General features: G+C 44.2%; 1 protein-coding gene across 12 annotated transcripts in view; it reads left to right on the forward strand.

Annotated features, from left to right (window-relative positions):
- mecom (MDS1 and EVI1 complex locus) overlaps window positions 1–14,136 on the forward strand; it is a 128,358-nt gene that overhangs the window by 1,252 nt on the left and 112,970 nt on the right. The window lies entirely within an intron of this gene.

Genomic DNA, 14,136 nt, shown 5'->3' on the forward strand with positions numbered 1-14,136 from the left:
AAGAATGATATCCAATTTTTTCCCCCCTAGAGTTGTTTCTTTAGGGTTTTGTTAAAATTTCTGTGCTGTGTTGACTTTCATTTGAGTTTCGACTCTTTTAATTGTTGAGGTTCCAGCAGTAAAACGCACAGCAGTAATGTGGAAATGCAGCAGATGTTTTCTGGACGGTCAGAACCAGAAACACAGCAGTGTAATGGCTCAGGCCTGCAATATTTTAGTACTGGCCGATTTTTTTTTAATATAAGGAACGTATTAACTGTCTGTATTTTTGTATTCAAATACAGCCAAATAGAGTAAGTAAAACAGTATGGTGTAATAACTGCAACATAAATGATTTGGACAGGAAACGCCAAAAGGCAGAAGGTTATGGAGAAGCTGTTACGTGTTGTACTGTAGGCAACAGCAGACGTGCAAGTGTACGTAACCACCTTATTGTGATTCTGTTGTACGTTTCGAAAATATTCTAACACGCATACAGAAAAAGGCCTTCTCACATATACATATATAAATACACACACACACACACCGTCATCATCATCATCATCATCAACAGGAAAGAAAACATTTGATTTTCCTTGTAGCGCCCTTCCAGGTCTGTTTTGACTGTGAAACACAGAAGTTTGTTTTCGACAAGAGTTTTTATTGCTACGCAAAGAAATGCGCACAAAGGAGGAACAACTGCATGAAACTTTTTTTTTTCCTTACATACATAGGCCTACTCGCAAACCATTAAAGTCGTCTTTAGAATATTGGAGTGACAATTCCTTGTGTATTTAATGATTATTATTCTCGAGATGGAAGACGGAGATTTCAACGTCTTAAATCAGGATAGCGGAATGTTCTGGGTCCCCGGAGGAGCGGGCCCGCTCTGGCCCCCAGCCAGGTCTGCACAGTGTCAACAGCGAATATTTAAATTCCCAGACCCCTCATAAGAGCTTTGCTGGTAAATGCGTTCAGTGTGTGTCTCCCCGCCTGTCCGGAGAAGTCGTGTTAAAACGGGCATGTACGGGGCCTCCGTGTGATAAAAAAAAAAGGGGGTTGGATGTAATGGAGGAGGTGATGGAGAGCTGGTAAACGTAAGAGTGATTGATGGAGGTTGACTGATTAGTCCGCACGTCCAGATGTAATGCGGTGTGCCACAAAAACTCGCTTTTACTTCCCTACCAAGTATAGCCAAGGCGTGCAGGCCGCACCCCGTGGTGAATTGTGGGCTACAGAAAGATGTCGGGGGGGGGAGTTCAAACTACCCCAGTATAGGCCTAATTAAAGGTCCACTTAGCATATTTGTGTCTCAATAAAGAAAACCTCTTGGTTATAATGTGTTTGGGAGTCTTTGATAATTTGCTAGTAGGCTAATAATTACAATGACGATCAATCTCACATAACCTACTGAGAGGGATATTGAGATTTACAGACATGAATTCTATTTTTAACAGGGTGTAATTATATATATATATATATATATATATAAGAATCTACAGCATAAGGAAAAGAAGGAAAAGTTCCATGAAATTATCTGAAAGTTTAACAAGCGACAATGGAGCGTTCAGGTCCAGTGTGCGTCCCACGGCACAGTCTGGTGCATTTGATAATCATTTTTCGCATTTACAGCATTTTGTCAGCTACACCTCTCTGACTCTTGTCACTTATTAGATCTTACGAATTGACATGCCCGATTGGCGCGCGAGGAGCTGTGCGTGCGTACGCGCGCGCGTGCGAGCGAGACAGAGAGTGAGAGCGCGAGGCCTCCGTGTCTCGGTGTCTCGTTGTCTGTCAGCGCCTCTCCTCTTCGGGGCTGAGAAGTGCGTCGTCGTCCTCCTCACATTGTGCAATGGGCCATGCATCTCGCGTTTGTCTGGCGGAGCTCATTAAAACGGTTAATAGATCGGCCCATTTAAAAGGTGAGAGGGAGCGGGCCGGCGCGAGGAAAGTGAAATAGAGACCCCATTAAACAGCCCTTGTTGTCCCGGAGCGGTGCTCTTTGCCTGCGCTCCGCTTGGTGCCAACGCTCCGTATACAGATGTCCCATATCTCCTTCAGTAATGGACTGGGTCAAGAATCAGTGAGGCCCATGGCAGAGGTTACTCCTCTCCTCCTCCTCGGTTTTGTATAGTTATGTTAATCGTTTCTTTGAACTTGTTTTCTGTGAATTACCATAGAGCCCATTTATCTAAGGTTGTAATGTTATTTATTTTTTTTCATCAAGTGAATTCAGATCGGTTCATTGCCAGCTACAGCATCAGTCAGTGGTGTCAGGCACATCTTAAAACCAGATTGGGGTAGATTGCTTAGGTCAAATGCATCTCGAATCGGAAAAAATAGCATTTTAAACTTTCAGCCAGGTCACTTTTTTTTTTTTTGGATGATTGTTGTTTTTTATTTAAAGCCTTGTAAGACTGAATATCTTGCTTCTGATTTTATTTTATTTTATTTTTTGTTTTGTTTTCACTTGTTTGCTTCAGATGAAACTTGTGTGAAATGCCCACTTAAACTTGAAGTCACACGAAATAAGGCATGTGAATGGCACTTCAGAAAGGTGACTTTTCGTCGTGGATGTGTAATAATTGTGTGATCAGTCTGCAGAGGGGAAACACAGTGAACGCCCGCACGTTCTTGAACAGGCAGCAGCATTTGTGCTCGTTAGGAAAGCTGCTGAATGCGTGTCAGTCCAGGTGTGAAGTAGATTTCAGACACATATGCTCACACATGCAGTCTTTGTGTGGGTGTATTAGTTGTGTTTTAAGGTGTGTGTGCGTGCATGTGTGTGTGGGTTTGGGGTGGCGGGGTGAGTGGGTGGGTGGGGGCAGGTTGACTGTGACCCAGGCCCTCTCATCTATCAACGGCCCCATCTGTCTGACATGTCGTCCACTTTCCTGCTCTCTCAGAAAATGGCTCTTTTGGAAGGTCTCTGATGTTAATGAGTCGTCCAGGACTTGGTCTCAGGGCTGTAAACAGAGAGCTGATGAGGTTAGTGGTTTGTTTATGCACTGTTGTCACCCACTTGAAGGATGGGCCCCCGTCCTGAGCAACTAGGGAGCTTCCAGGCCTTGTCATTGGGTCCCCTCTCAATTCCTGACACAGCGGCCCTGGCCCGGCGGCTTCCCTCCCGTCTCCGTTCCCTGTTTTACATCAGCAGTCCTCACTGTGCTCCTACTCAGTCCATCGTGTATATGAGGAATTTCATGATGCATAAAAGCACACAGACAGGCATTCGTTTTTGAATGCTGCCCCGATGGCAGGTGAAATAGTGAGAGGGTGCAGTTTTGCTGTCATTGTGTGTAGCGCTTAAGTGTAAGGCTGTAATATTTAATGTTTGTATGTTGATGGTGTGTGTGTGTGTGTGTGTTGGTGGGGGGGGGGGTGATGTGGTGCAGCGACCCAGACAGGGTAGTGTGGGAACACCAAGGGATGGATGGAGGGAGGGGAGGGTGAGAGGGTGGTGTGCAGCAACATGTCAAGCCTGGGAACCGCTGTGTGTTTACCACAGGGAAACCGTACCAACACAGAACAATGAGTGGGCCTTACCCCTTCTAAATAAAAAAAAAAGGCATTTCTGCTTTCTTCTCCCCCCGTAAAGGTCATGGAGTTAGAGATATGGAGTCCACACAAAAGCCTCCAGTCTGTCGGCAGTCTGGTCTGGCCCAGAACGGTGCCAAGGCTGAGGTCATTATCAACAGACCAGTCCCAAGCTAAGCATATTTTTATAGATTGTGCTTGTATGCGTGTATGTGTGTGTTTGGAGGGGAGGTGAACAAGCGTGTTTGTGCTTATTTGGACGAGCGGCGTGAGTTTCAGTGTGTGTGTGTGCACAAAACAAAGGCGCTCTGCGGAGTATGCAGCGTAGATGTCAAACGTGTGACACGTCGCCATTTTCTCATCACAAATTGGTCTGAAATAAATGACATTTTGCTGAGTTGAAAAGTTTACCCAGACATCAAACTGATTTGTGTGTCGTTATGATGTCTGAGGAGTTATAATATGGAAAGACTGCTGATGGTGCGGTTCGCTTGGGCTATTAATGAGACTGTGTGAAGTTAGCACTCCCCGGTGCGCTTTGAAAAGAGATGTCTGTTAGCTAATTAAAGAAACTCAATCATTTTATACTCCAATCAATTACCTGAAGCAGGTGGTAGAAACAGGGCCCGACACTCTGGCCTCATGTCTCACATCAGCTAACTACTCAAAGTCAATTTACTACATTGTTGAGTGCTTTTATGAGGAGGAGGGCTAGACTTCAGGCTTGACATGACTTTATTCTTGTTGCCAGTTTTGTGTGCTTTACTGTACACTACAGACATGATGTGATGTTTTGTCTGATATAATTATTTTACTATTTTGTATCTCACCAAGTTGCCCTAAATGGGAATAAGTAGGTACAGAAAATGAATTTATCAATTTCATCTCAGTTGCCACAATTTTGTAACCCTTCAGCTCATTTTGACCACCAAAACCAACCATCACCAAAGTCTTTTTCAAATATCTTTGTACTGGCAGGTATGCTGAAGTAGTGTCTGTTTGCTTGTGAACATTTGTTTTAATCACTGTCATCAGGGGCTGACAGAGAGAACAGTGCCTTTTTTCACACTCCAGGGAGCGCATAGCTATAAACAGGAATTACACAACAATCACTTTGTGAACGTGTTGATAACAGTGTGTTCCAGCACTGCCTGGGGATCTCCCTGGGCGGAGCAGGCTGGTCTGAGAGAGGGCGAGGGAGTGACAGAGCGACCGAGAGGAGAAAAGTCAATTCTGCTTAAGACTTGTGAAACAGGAGCTCAGGTCAGGTCCACCTATAGCCGAAAAGGGAGGACAGACAGGACAGATTTCATCAGGTGTGTTTGTTTACTGTGTGTGTGTGTGTGTGTGTGTGTGTGTGTGTGTGTGTGTGTGATTCCTATACACCTTTCGTCTCGGCCACAGCAAGTCCCCCACGCTCCACTCTGAAGCTCATTAAGCGTTGACCTCTCGCCCCCGCAGGACGGGAGAGATGAGGGTAGGCGATGTGATCAAAGCTGGGGCCTTCCTGATGAAGTCTGCGCCGCACCACACTCGTCTGATTGGATGTGATAGCAGCTGTCTTGCCCGTGTTGTGGTGCTGGAACAGTGATGGTTACAGTGTGAGACACAAAGAGGAAAAGTCATGACAAGCCGTGAAGTCATTATTAAAGACGAGTTGTTTCGGTGCAGTGAGGCTGATAAACTTTTGGTTTAGAAAAGAAACTTTTTTTGTGAAACATTTTCACATAATGGACTTCCAAATAAAAGAAAAATGCCATGTTGTGATATAAGATACTCACACTTCTTAGCTCCTAATTTTCTTTTAGGACCTCATCAAACACACTTCACACTTCCTTCAAGCCTAGTGTTTAGGAGGTGCATCATCTTTCCACGGCACAGTCGGCGCTCCCAGTCCCATGTCTGAGAAAAGGAAACACCAAGTCCCTGTCCTCAGAGATCTGTGTTGATGACTTCCCCTGGGTATGTGTGTGTGTGTCTGTCTGTATTAGCCATGCACCTTTTGTGTGTGTGTGTGTGCGCACAAGTGTTGTTGGTCAGTCAGGGTCGCAGCAGAGGAAAGAATGCAACTGTGGAAAGGAATGCAGGGCTGATTAGCACTGCTTACCTGTAAGTGAACTGGACGTGCCGGCGTGTGATGAGACCGAGGAAACAAGGGAACAATAGGACAGTAGAGATTCCTTTCCTTGCCGCATTCCAGCGATCCTGCAGCCGGGGCCCCCTGCTCGGAGCTTTGATGAACCCTCCTCACGGCTTCCTGGGATTGTCGCTCCTCCACAAACACAAAAACATAAAGCGGTCGGTGAGCGGGGCCAGGGAAGAGAGAGCACGGCCCTCCTCAGGATGTCCTGTTTTGATTAGCGTTAGCATCCTAAATGCAACATAGAAATATTATTCTAACACGGAGAAGAGCTTAGTGGTGACACATCCACTTCTTTCCACTCTGTGACCTCTGGGGTCAGATACACTACAATGAGCCAGGAATCAAAGAGGTGCTCCTCACCCAGTGATCTGACTGAGGAAATCATGTGAGGAAAACAAGGCGATAAAACGATAGGGAGAGCTTTCAGAGCCCGTCAACAGGTGGAAGTTTGTCAGTACAGTGCTTTTGGAATTTTCTGAGACATTTCTGAAATTACTGTATCCAGAAACGTATTAGTGGCATCTCTAAAAGTTCTGTTTTTGCTTGAATGGCAGGAAGTGGTGAGTGGCAGAGCTGGTTTTCAGCAATGCTTTCCTATGCTAGAATGAGCAGACATTCCTCCCCAAATTGTGGGTCAACAATGATATATTTATGCTTATTCCCTAGATGAGAATCAAACTCACGCTTTCACTGTCTGATAAATAGTTTTGTAATACCTTAATAAAAACTAACAGCTTCTACGGACGAGATTTAGTTAAATAGCTTTTATTTAGAAAAACTGAGTTGAGTTGGTTGAAATTCTTATTTAATAACGACATTTTCCTTTAAGTGAGTAACATAGTTGTGTATTTTTTAATTTTTTTTTTACACAGTGTCCTCTTTCAGCAGCAACACTACATCTTTTCTGTCTCCTGTGGAATCAGAGAGCAGTGAAGCATTGCAGCATGGTTTGTTGTTTTGCTGGTGCTTGAGGGCTTTAGTTTGACAGGAGGGCACTACTTTGTTCACCTCAGTGTCCAGAAGGGACCTCTTGAGGCCTCGGGGGCCTGGACGTCTCTGTCAGGACTGTGGCAGGACTGGGGCAATGGGGGGCCCCGCTGCTCACTGGGTCAGTGGACAAGCTAATCGATTTTATCTCCGTTTCACACACCACACCAAACCCCTACTGGCCTGATATTTACATGGTCACTGTTCAGGGGATTATGTTCCTTACATCTTCTGTCCCCCTTTTTTCCTCCTTCAGTTTCTTTCTGTTTCTCCCCTCCTACATTTCTTGTGTTTCACATTTCTGTTTCTTTTGCTCTGTTTTGTCTTCACCTCTTTCACTCTTTATCTCCCTCCCTCCTTCCCTCTCTCCTTCCACCTCTCCACCCCCTTTTGACGGAGCATTTTAAATTTAGCCCATCCATGCCCGTCTCGGCATTGGCGTTAACCTTGAGGGACTCTGGTGGGCGGGCGGAGGAGCCCTTGTTTTCTTGGCCATTCCTCTGGATGAAGCGTTGGAACAAGGGAATGAAAGCTTTGGGAAAGGTCTGGAAACTTCCCATTCATCAGTGTAAGGAGATACTGCGCTGACAGTTAGCAGACGGCCAGCCAAGTACAACACGGGACAGCCGCGTGGGCCTGCAGCGCTCAGCTCAGCAGACAGAAGGAGCGAGACCAGACCAAACACCCCACTCATCTCTGTTCGAGGAAATAACATGTGTTAGCATTTTAGGTGTTAATTCTGATTCTCTTGCGCGGAGAGACTCAAGTGTGAACAGTAGAATAAGTGAATGATTACTGGTGCAATCATAACTAATACAGTAATAAAGATGAGCAAGGGACAACAAAGTATAGCACTGCAAGCAAATAATCATTACATGCTGTTATTTAAGTAGTCAGGTCAGTTATTTTCTGATATTGTCAATTATCAACTTTTCTTACTTTTCAGGGTCCTCGCATTTGTATTATTAGTTTTCATCAGGATTAACGTGTTGACAGTCTTCCATGTAAGATTCTAAAATTATATTTTTGTCATTATTTGAATTGATTGATTTTCCTTGTCCTTTTAGTCCCTCTGACTCCCCCCCCCACTGTCGTTTCCCATCAGCCACTGCAGCAGGGTAGAATACATGCATATCCTCAGGCACAGTCATACATGTATGAAAGTAAAGATTTATATGCACCCATAAACACATGCACCTACACATCTTTGAATATTTATCCATCCTTTGGTCACAGCACACTTGCATACATACGTGGACATGTACTTGTGTAGACTGAGCTGGGGTGGGACAGCGCATTGGCCCGGGCAGTGCAGGGTGGGGACATTGTAGGTGTGAGTCTGTGTCTCTCTGCCCAGCCATCAATCGCTGCCATCTGACAGTTCAATCTGCGAGGGGCCGAGCGGAGCAGCCGGCTGGTTACCAGGGTGGGTCATTACTGAGCATGAAGGCAGCCAATCGCATCAGCGATCAATGACAAAGGCTGTAGAGGGGGAGAGTGCAAAAAGTGAGGGAGAAGTAGAGGGAGGCATGCTTGAGAAAGATAGCGGGTGAGAGAGGCAATAGTGATATAAGGGAGGGGAGAGGAGAGGTACGGCAGGATAAAGGTAGTTATGCTGCTGAAGGTCAGCTCTTAGTTGTGGAGTGGATGACGAACAGGCTGTCAGCTGCCAAGAAATGGAGATATTCATCCAATGCTGCACAACTAGAAATATGGCTTCCTGCACGTGCACACCCATAAAGGCACACAGAAACAGTCATTGCCATAGCAGCTTGATTGAGAATGCAGCGGGGGAATTTAGTGTGAGCTATTGTTTTATGAATTCCATATACAAGGTGTTGGCAGACTGCGCCTCCTTTTTAGTGGTCAGTTCGAGCAGCGCCATAGTAAAAGTAATGACTGGCTGTGAATATAAAAAAAAAAAAAAAATCAGTTCACGAAAAGCGCCACAACTCCCCTGTGGCCCCGCCTCCGCTGCCCACCGCTGGTACCACGGGAACAGCTGTCATGGCGAGGCCCATCCAGTGGTGTTTGCCCAGCACGGAGAAGTCCAACACAGTCTCCCTCTCTAACAGAAGGAATTTCATGCGCTTTACAACATTTATCATATTTTGAAACCCTGTGAATGTCATTTTTGCCTTTTCACTCATGTTTTTTTTTTCTCTCTCTCTTTTTTTAAACATTGACGAGGGGATAAATTGATGTTGTTGGTGATATTATTTGGCCGGGGCTCTGATTAAACAACAGGGAGATCTCCCTTTCTCTCCCCAGAGGCCTAGAATAGCAAAACTGGTCGTTTATCCTGTACTATCTCTCAGCAGATCCACTGGCGCTCTCTCTCTCTCTCTCTCTCTCTCTCTCTCACTCTCTCACACACACACACACACACACACACACACAGACGCCATCCCAGTGTAGACACCACTGAGTGATGATGAGTCATTATAGAGAGTGTGCCCTTCGACCTCCTCCAGTCTTTATGGATCACTCTCTGGCAGAATCATATTCCCTAATGCCAAGTTCCTGTCCATCTGCCTGCCTGTCTGTCAGACAGTCAGGCCCCTTAGTCTCTCCCTCTTTCTCTCTCTCCCACTCACTCTCTCTGTCTCCTGTGAGTTTCACACACCAGTTCATCCCAGACATCTCCGTCTCTGTTTATTTTAATAACAAACAGGAAAAATATCTCATTTTCCCATTACCAAATGTTTCAGTGTGATAATTTTCATGTATTCCACAGTGAGAATAATGAACATAAGCGTTGATATGTTCCACGATTATATTAAGATGAACTTGAGAAAGGCTTCCAAAGTTGTCTGTTATCCAAGGGTGTGGTAGTTTAGAGGATTAATTATATCTTTTCATCCTAGCCTAGCATGTACTTCAGTGTTGAAATTGGCATGCGACAACACTTGAATTCACAGTAATCCAATATATCTTTTTGCATGTAAGTGTTTTTCCCTCATCTAGTTCCTCGCTTGCATATGATGGTGGTAATTCCTCAGTGCGCAGGGGAGCAGAGCAGCGAGGGAAAGCACAAGGAAAGGAGTCAGTTTGGATTTCTACACATCCTCTTCTCTTTTTCTGTGTTACTTTGTTAATCCAATAGTACCACTGTGCCAAGGGTATTGTGTGTGTAGATCAGGCTGCTAATATGTTTTTCTGTGGGCGCCAGCATTTGATCCTTCTCTCAACAAATACAATTTGTTTGGACTGATTTGATCAGTTGCAGCAGCATAGTTGCATGCGGGCAGGAGCAGGTAAACCTTCCATACGATGGGAGTTAAAGTGTTTTTGCGTCTGTGAGAGGGGAAACTCTATTACAGGTGTCCTGGACCACGAGGGTCCTGCCGGCTCTGATGAAATACTCTTTGGGTGTTAATTCAATTCTGATTTTGCTTAGCCTGGAGACTAGGCACCTCTGGGATTTTGAAACTGGCTATGGAAGGCAGAAAACAAAGTCTGCTCCTAAACCGTACAATTACATTGGTGGAAACTTTGAAGGGCACTTCCTGGTGTAACACAGTCATCTCCCTTGGGACGCCAGAGAATGATGCTGTATAATTTTGGTATTGTTTTTGTGGAATAAGCATTGTTGCATGTGTGCACAGTGCATGCGACTTGTGGTACTGCTGCACAGCCAATTGCATATACATAGTATGCCCTTGATATGGAACAGACTGTTTGACACTACAGCAAGCATGCATAAGCACTGGTACAAGAATGCAGATGCAAACACGAAAACTGGCTGTTTGACTGAGGTCTAAGGCTTTCTGTTGAGACTAGAGTGGAGAGATTCATATAGCCAGCAGGATTCTGTTTCTTTATGACAAGAACATGCTTGATTTGACATCTAGCTGAAATCTTTGTAGTTTGCGGTGCCAAACTACAAAGACTTCATTAATCCAGCCTTTGGCTTCATCCTGGCTTCATCCACTACTGATGAAGCCAGGCTTTCTTCACACAGCTTGTAAAGGAAAGTGTTAGGTCTGTAGTACCAATAGTAAAAGAAAAACAATGTCTCAGGAGCAAAGTTGAGACAGTTACCAACATGATATCTACTTCATAATCTATACTTTGTCTGCAACTGTATAATTACTAGTAGTTCATCATTTAATATCAGTCCTGAGACAGTACATCATGTTAAATTTTTTTTTTATCTGCACTTTTCATCTTATGTGTTAACTATTCACTCATTTAGCCAGTGGTAACATGGCAAAATTGTAGCTACAGCTCTCAGTAGGACTTCACAGATAAGAGAACCATTAAAATTTGTTTACAAACTGATTCTTTAGAAATTTCAAACTTGGTTTATTTTCTGTTTGTTCAAACTGACATTAAAGGCAGATTTCATCAGATTAAACACCACTGCTGGCCGTGCAAAACAAGTGACCCATTTCATCCCCTTAAGGGTTCAGAGATGTGGGGTGCATGCTAGCTGTCACACCTTCAGCCATCCCAGAGCCCCGTAGATCAAATACAGGTATGATTTATGTCCCCTGTCCCAGCCTTCACACAGTATGCTCTCCTGCATTGGAGTCATTGGCCAAACCCAACTACAGCAGTAATTTGTCTCCTCACATGTGTAGGAGGTGAGGGGCGAAGGTCAGCGAAATGAAAATGACCAGACCTGACTTAATTGTTGTATCTATTTGCGGTTTGAGACAGGATGTCTGTCTGGATGTCTATCTGTCTGTTTGTCCATCTGTCTCGCTTCTGTCTTGGCGCCATGTTTTTTTTTTGGTTTTTTTGTTTTTTTCAGTGGGTCGAGACCCTCTGGCTGCAGTCAGATTTCATGGGCGCTGATCTGATCCAGCAGGAGTGCAGGGTTCACAGAAGAGATCTGTGTAGGCCAGATAGTATCATTATCACAACACATAGCCTGATGGAAATGTTTCTTCTGGTTTCTCAGGTCCTTGTTAATGGTTTACTTGATTTACAAAGCCTGCACAACTCCTTGGCTAGTGTGGAATTATTAAGTTCCTCTTGAATTTTTATCTTCATGCAGTAAAGTGTAACAAAAACACCAGACACCTTTTTACCTCCAATTTCCTCGCCAGCTTGGTACATCTGACAAGGTTAAGCCAGTAAATTGTGCAGTGAAATGCTTCCTGTGTGTGATTACATTTATCATGTATAATTAGGAAGTGCTGCTCTGTCTACATGTGATGACCTTTGACCTCGAGTGTGACAGTTGTAGGTTGGTGTTGCCAGACACCAAAATGTGCTGTCCATTTCATGCTACTCCATAAAGTCTGGTTTCCGCTGTCTTAGATTGACTTTTTTCTAGGCCTTTTGATTTGAGAACTGTTATTTCACTAAGAAGATCAATCATTCGGACCACAATCTCAGACAAATGAGTGATACTAAATTTATACAGATGTAGATTGGTACTTGGGGCTAATTTGTATTAATTGATGGAAAGACTCTCAAGAAACCCTGTTCAAACACCTGACGGAGTTTAATTATATGTGTTAAACACAGATGTTGTTGAAAGGGAAGGCTCCAATGCTAAACATAAACGTCTGGAAGGACAACAAAGATTTGATTTTTTTTTCTGTGTCATTATGAATAAAGTTATAGTATGCAGGATTTTACTATAAAACAATGTATAGACTCATAAATAAAGAATCACTTTCCATTATCACTTATAACCCACTAGTAATATGTGGTGGTGCAGAGACCCTGCCCTCTGCTAGCACTTTCTTTTTCTTACTATTTTGCTGTGTTCGGGACATTTCTGGCCATCAGCGATTGTGGAGAAAGCTACTTGATCATTCCCAGATCGTCAAATAGCAACGCATTAGGTTCACTCTGCAGACGATGGCCTGGCAGTGAGACTCAAACAGTCATAACCATAATCCCTGCTGATTACCACACCTTTGAATGGTTTGTTTACATACAGCAGCAGACTAATTGTGCATATGCTATATACTACGCCTTTAATAGAATAATTGCTGACTTTCTTACTGCGTGTTTCCACCACTATCTCCTGTGGGAGGGTCACTGTAAATATTAGTGTACTACAGTGACTTTAACTAACCTTTAAGTGAATCAGAAGTGAGCCTGCATATAGAGTCAGTGTCTGTGTTGTGAAGCCCTTGTCCTCAATGCAACCCTTTCATGAGTTCTTGATGCATGTGTGAAACACTGCAAACTTCATGTCTGTGTCCTCCTTGCTGCCTTGGCGATAGTTTTCTAATCATTTAAGCCCTCTTCTAAATCTTAGTTTTTCTTTCCTCCTTTGTTTTCTTTCCTTTATCCTCCTCTCCTCCTGTCCATTGCCCTGTCATTTGTTCTTCCTTTTCCTTTGCGCTTGTACCATTTTTTTTGTGTGCGTGTTATAATTCCCACTTATTATTTCTGTCCTGAGCCCTCATTAGTCATGTCGCTGTCAGCCGCCAGCTGCAGACTCACACAAAGACACATACACACTACTGCACATATTGTTGCACATGCACAGGTATGGAAGTCATCAAGGCAAGGTCAAAGGTCTACCTCATTACCCAGCTCCAGTGAAAACTTTTGGTGTGTTTTATGCACTGGTATCAAAAAGCAGGAGCAGGGAAATGAGCAGAACAAGATGGGAAACAAGGGGTATAGAAAAAAAAGCTAAGATAACGATGAAGACTTATGTGATTTTAGGAGGAAATAAGAGAAGAGAGAATGAACGATGGCGAGGGAGAAGTGTAGAAGGGCAAGACAGAAAGACTTCTTCTTCATCTCTTTATCTGTGCCTGAACTATTCCAGGCCACACCTGTGAACCAAATCAAAGTAGCCCAGTCAGAAGATGGGAAATTATGAATAGTTGGAGGGTTTGGGGACCTGAATTGAGCACTGACGATGAGGGCCTTGAAGTCTCACACCACCCTCACCTCAGATGCTGCTGGCGTCGTACATGACCGGTGTTTCCTGACATTAAACACAACATCTCCAAATAAAGTCATTAGGAGCAGTCCAACAGAAGGCCATTCATACATTCATCCTCCTCTACTCAGTGACACACACACACACACACAGTCTTGAGACTGTGTGTCTGCATGGGACATGATACGCTGACATGTGACAGAAAGCAAAGCAGTCGTGTGTGTGCATGTTCAAGTTCAGATCCGGAGGTCAGAGAGGTGTCTGTGTTTCTGCATGTGTGCCTGTGCCTGAGTGTGCATGCGTGTGCATATGCGTGTGTGTCCATGTGTGTGGGGCGTCAGCTGGGAGCAGTCAGAGGGACACTGGTGATGCAGACTGACGTGGGACATAAACACTTAGTAGTATAGTGAAGGGGCCCATTGTCTGAGTCGCAGCCATGTCAGTTTCTCTGGGTAATGGAAGGATCTGTCTCTGTATGTTTGTCTAATTGCCCAATCTGTCTCTCTGTCCATCTGTCTTCTGATATGTCTGCGTCACTCACTGATTGTGTCTTTCCTTCCCTCTTTCACTTTGCTTCTTTTCTGTCTACATATACACTTGCATTTTTGTCAAAAATCAGATATTC

Source organism: Scatophagus argus, chromosome 5 (assembly GCF_020382885.2).
Source record: "Scatophagus argus isolate fScaArg1 chromosome 5, fScaArg1.pri, whole genome shotgun sequence".
Lineage (NCBI taxonomy): Eukaryota > Metazoa > Chordata > Actinopteri > Scatophagidae > Scatophagus > Scatophagus argus.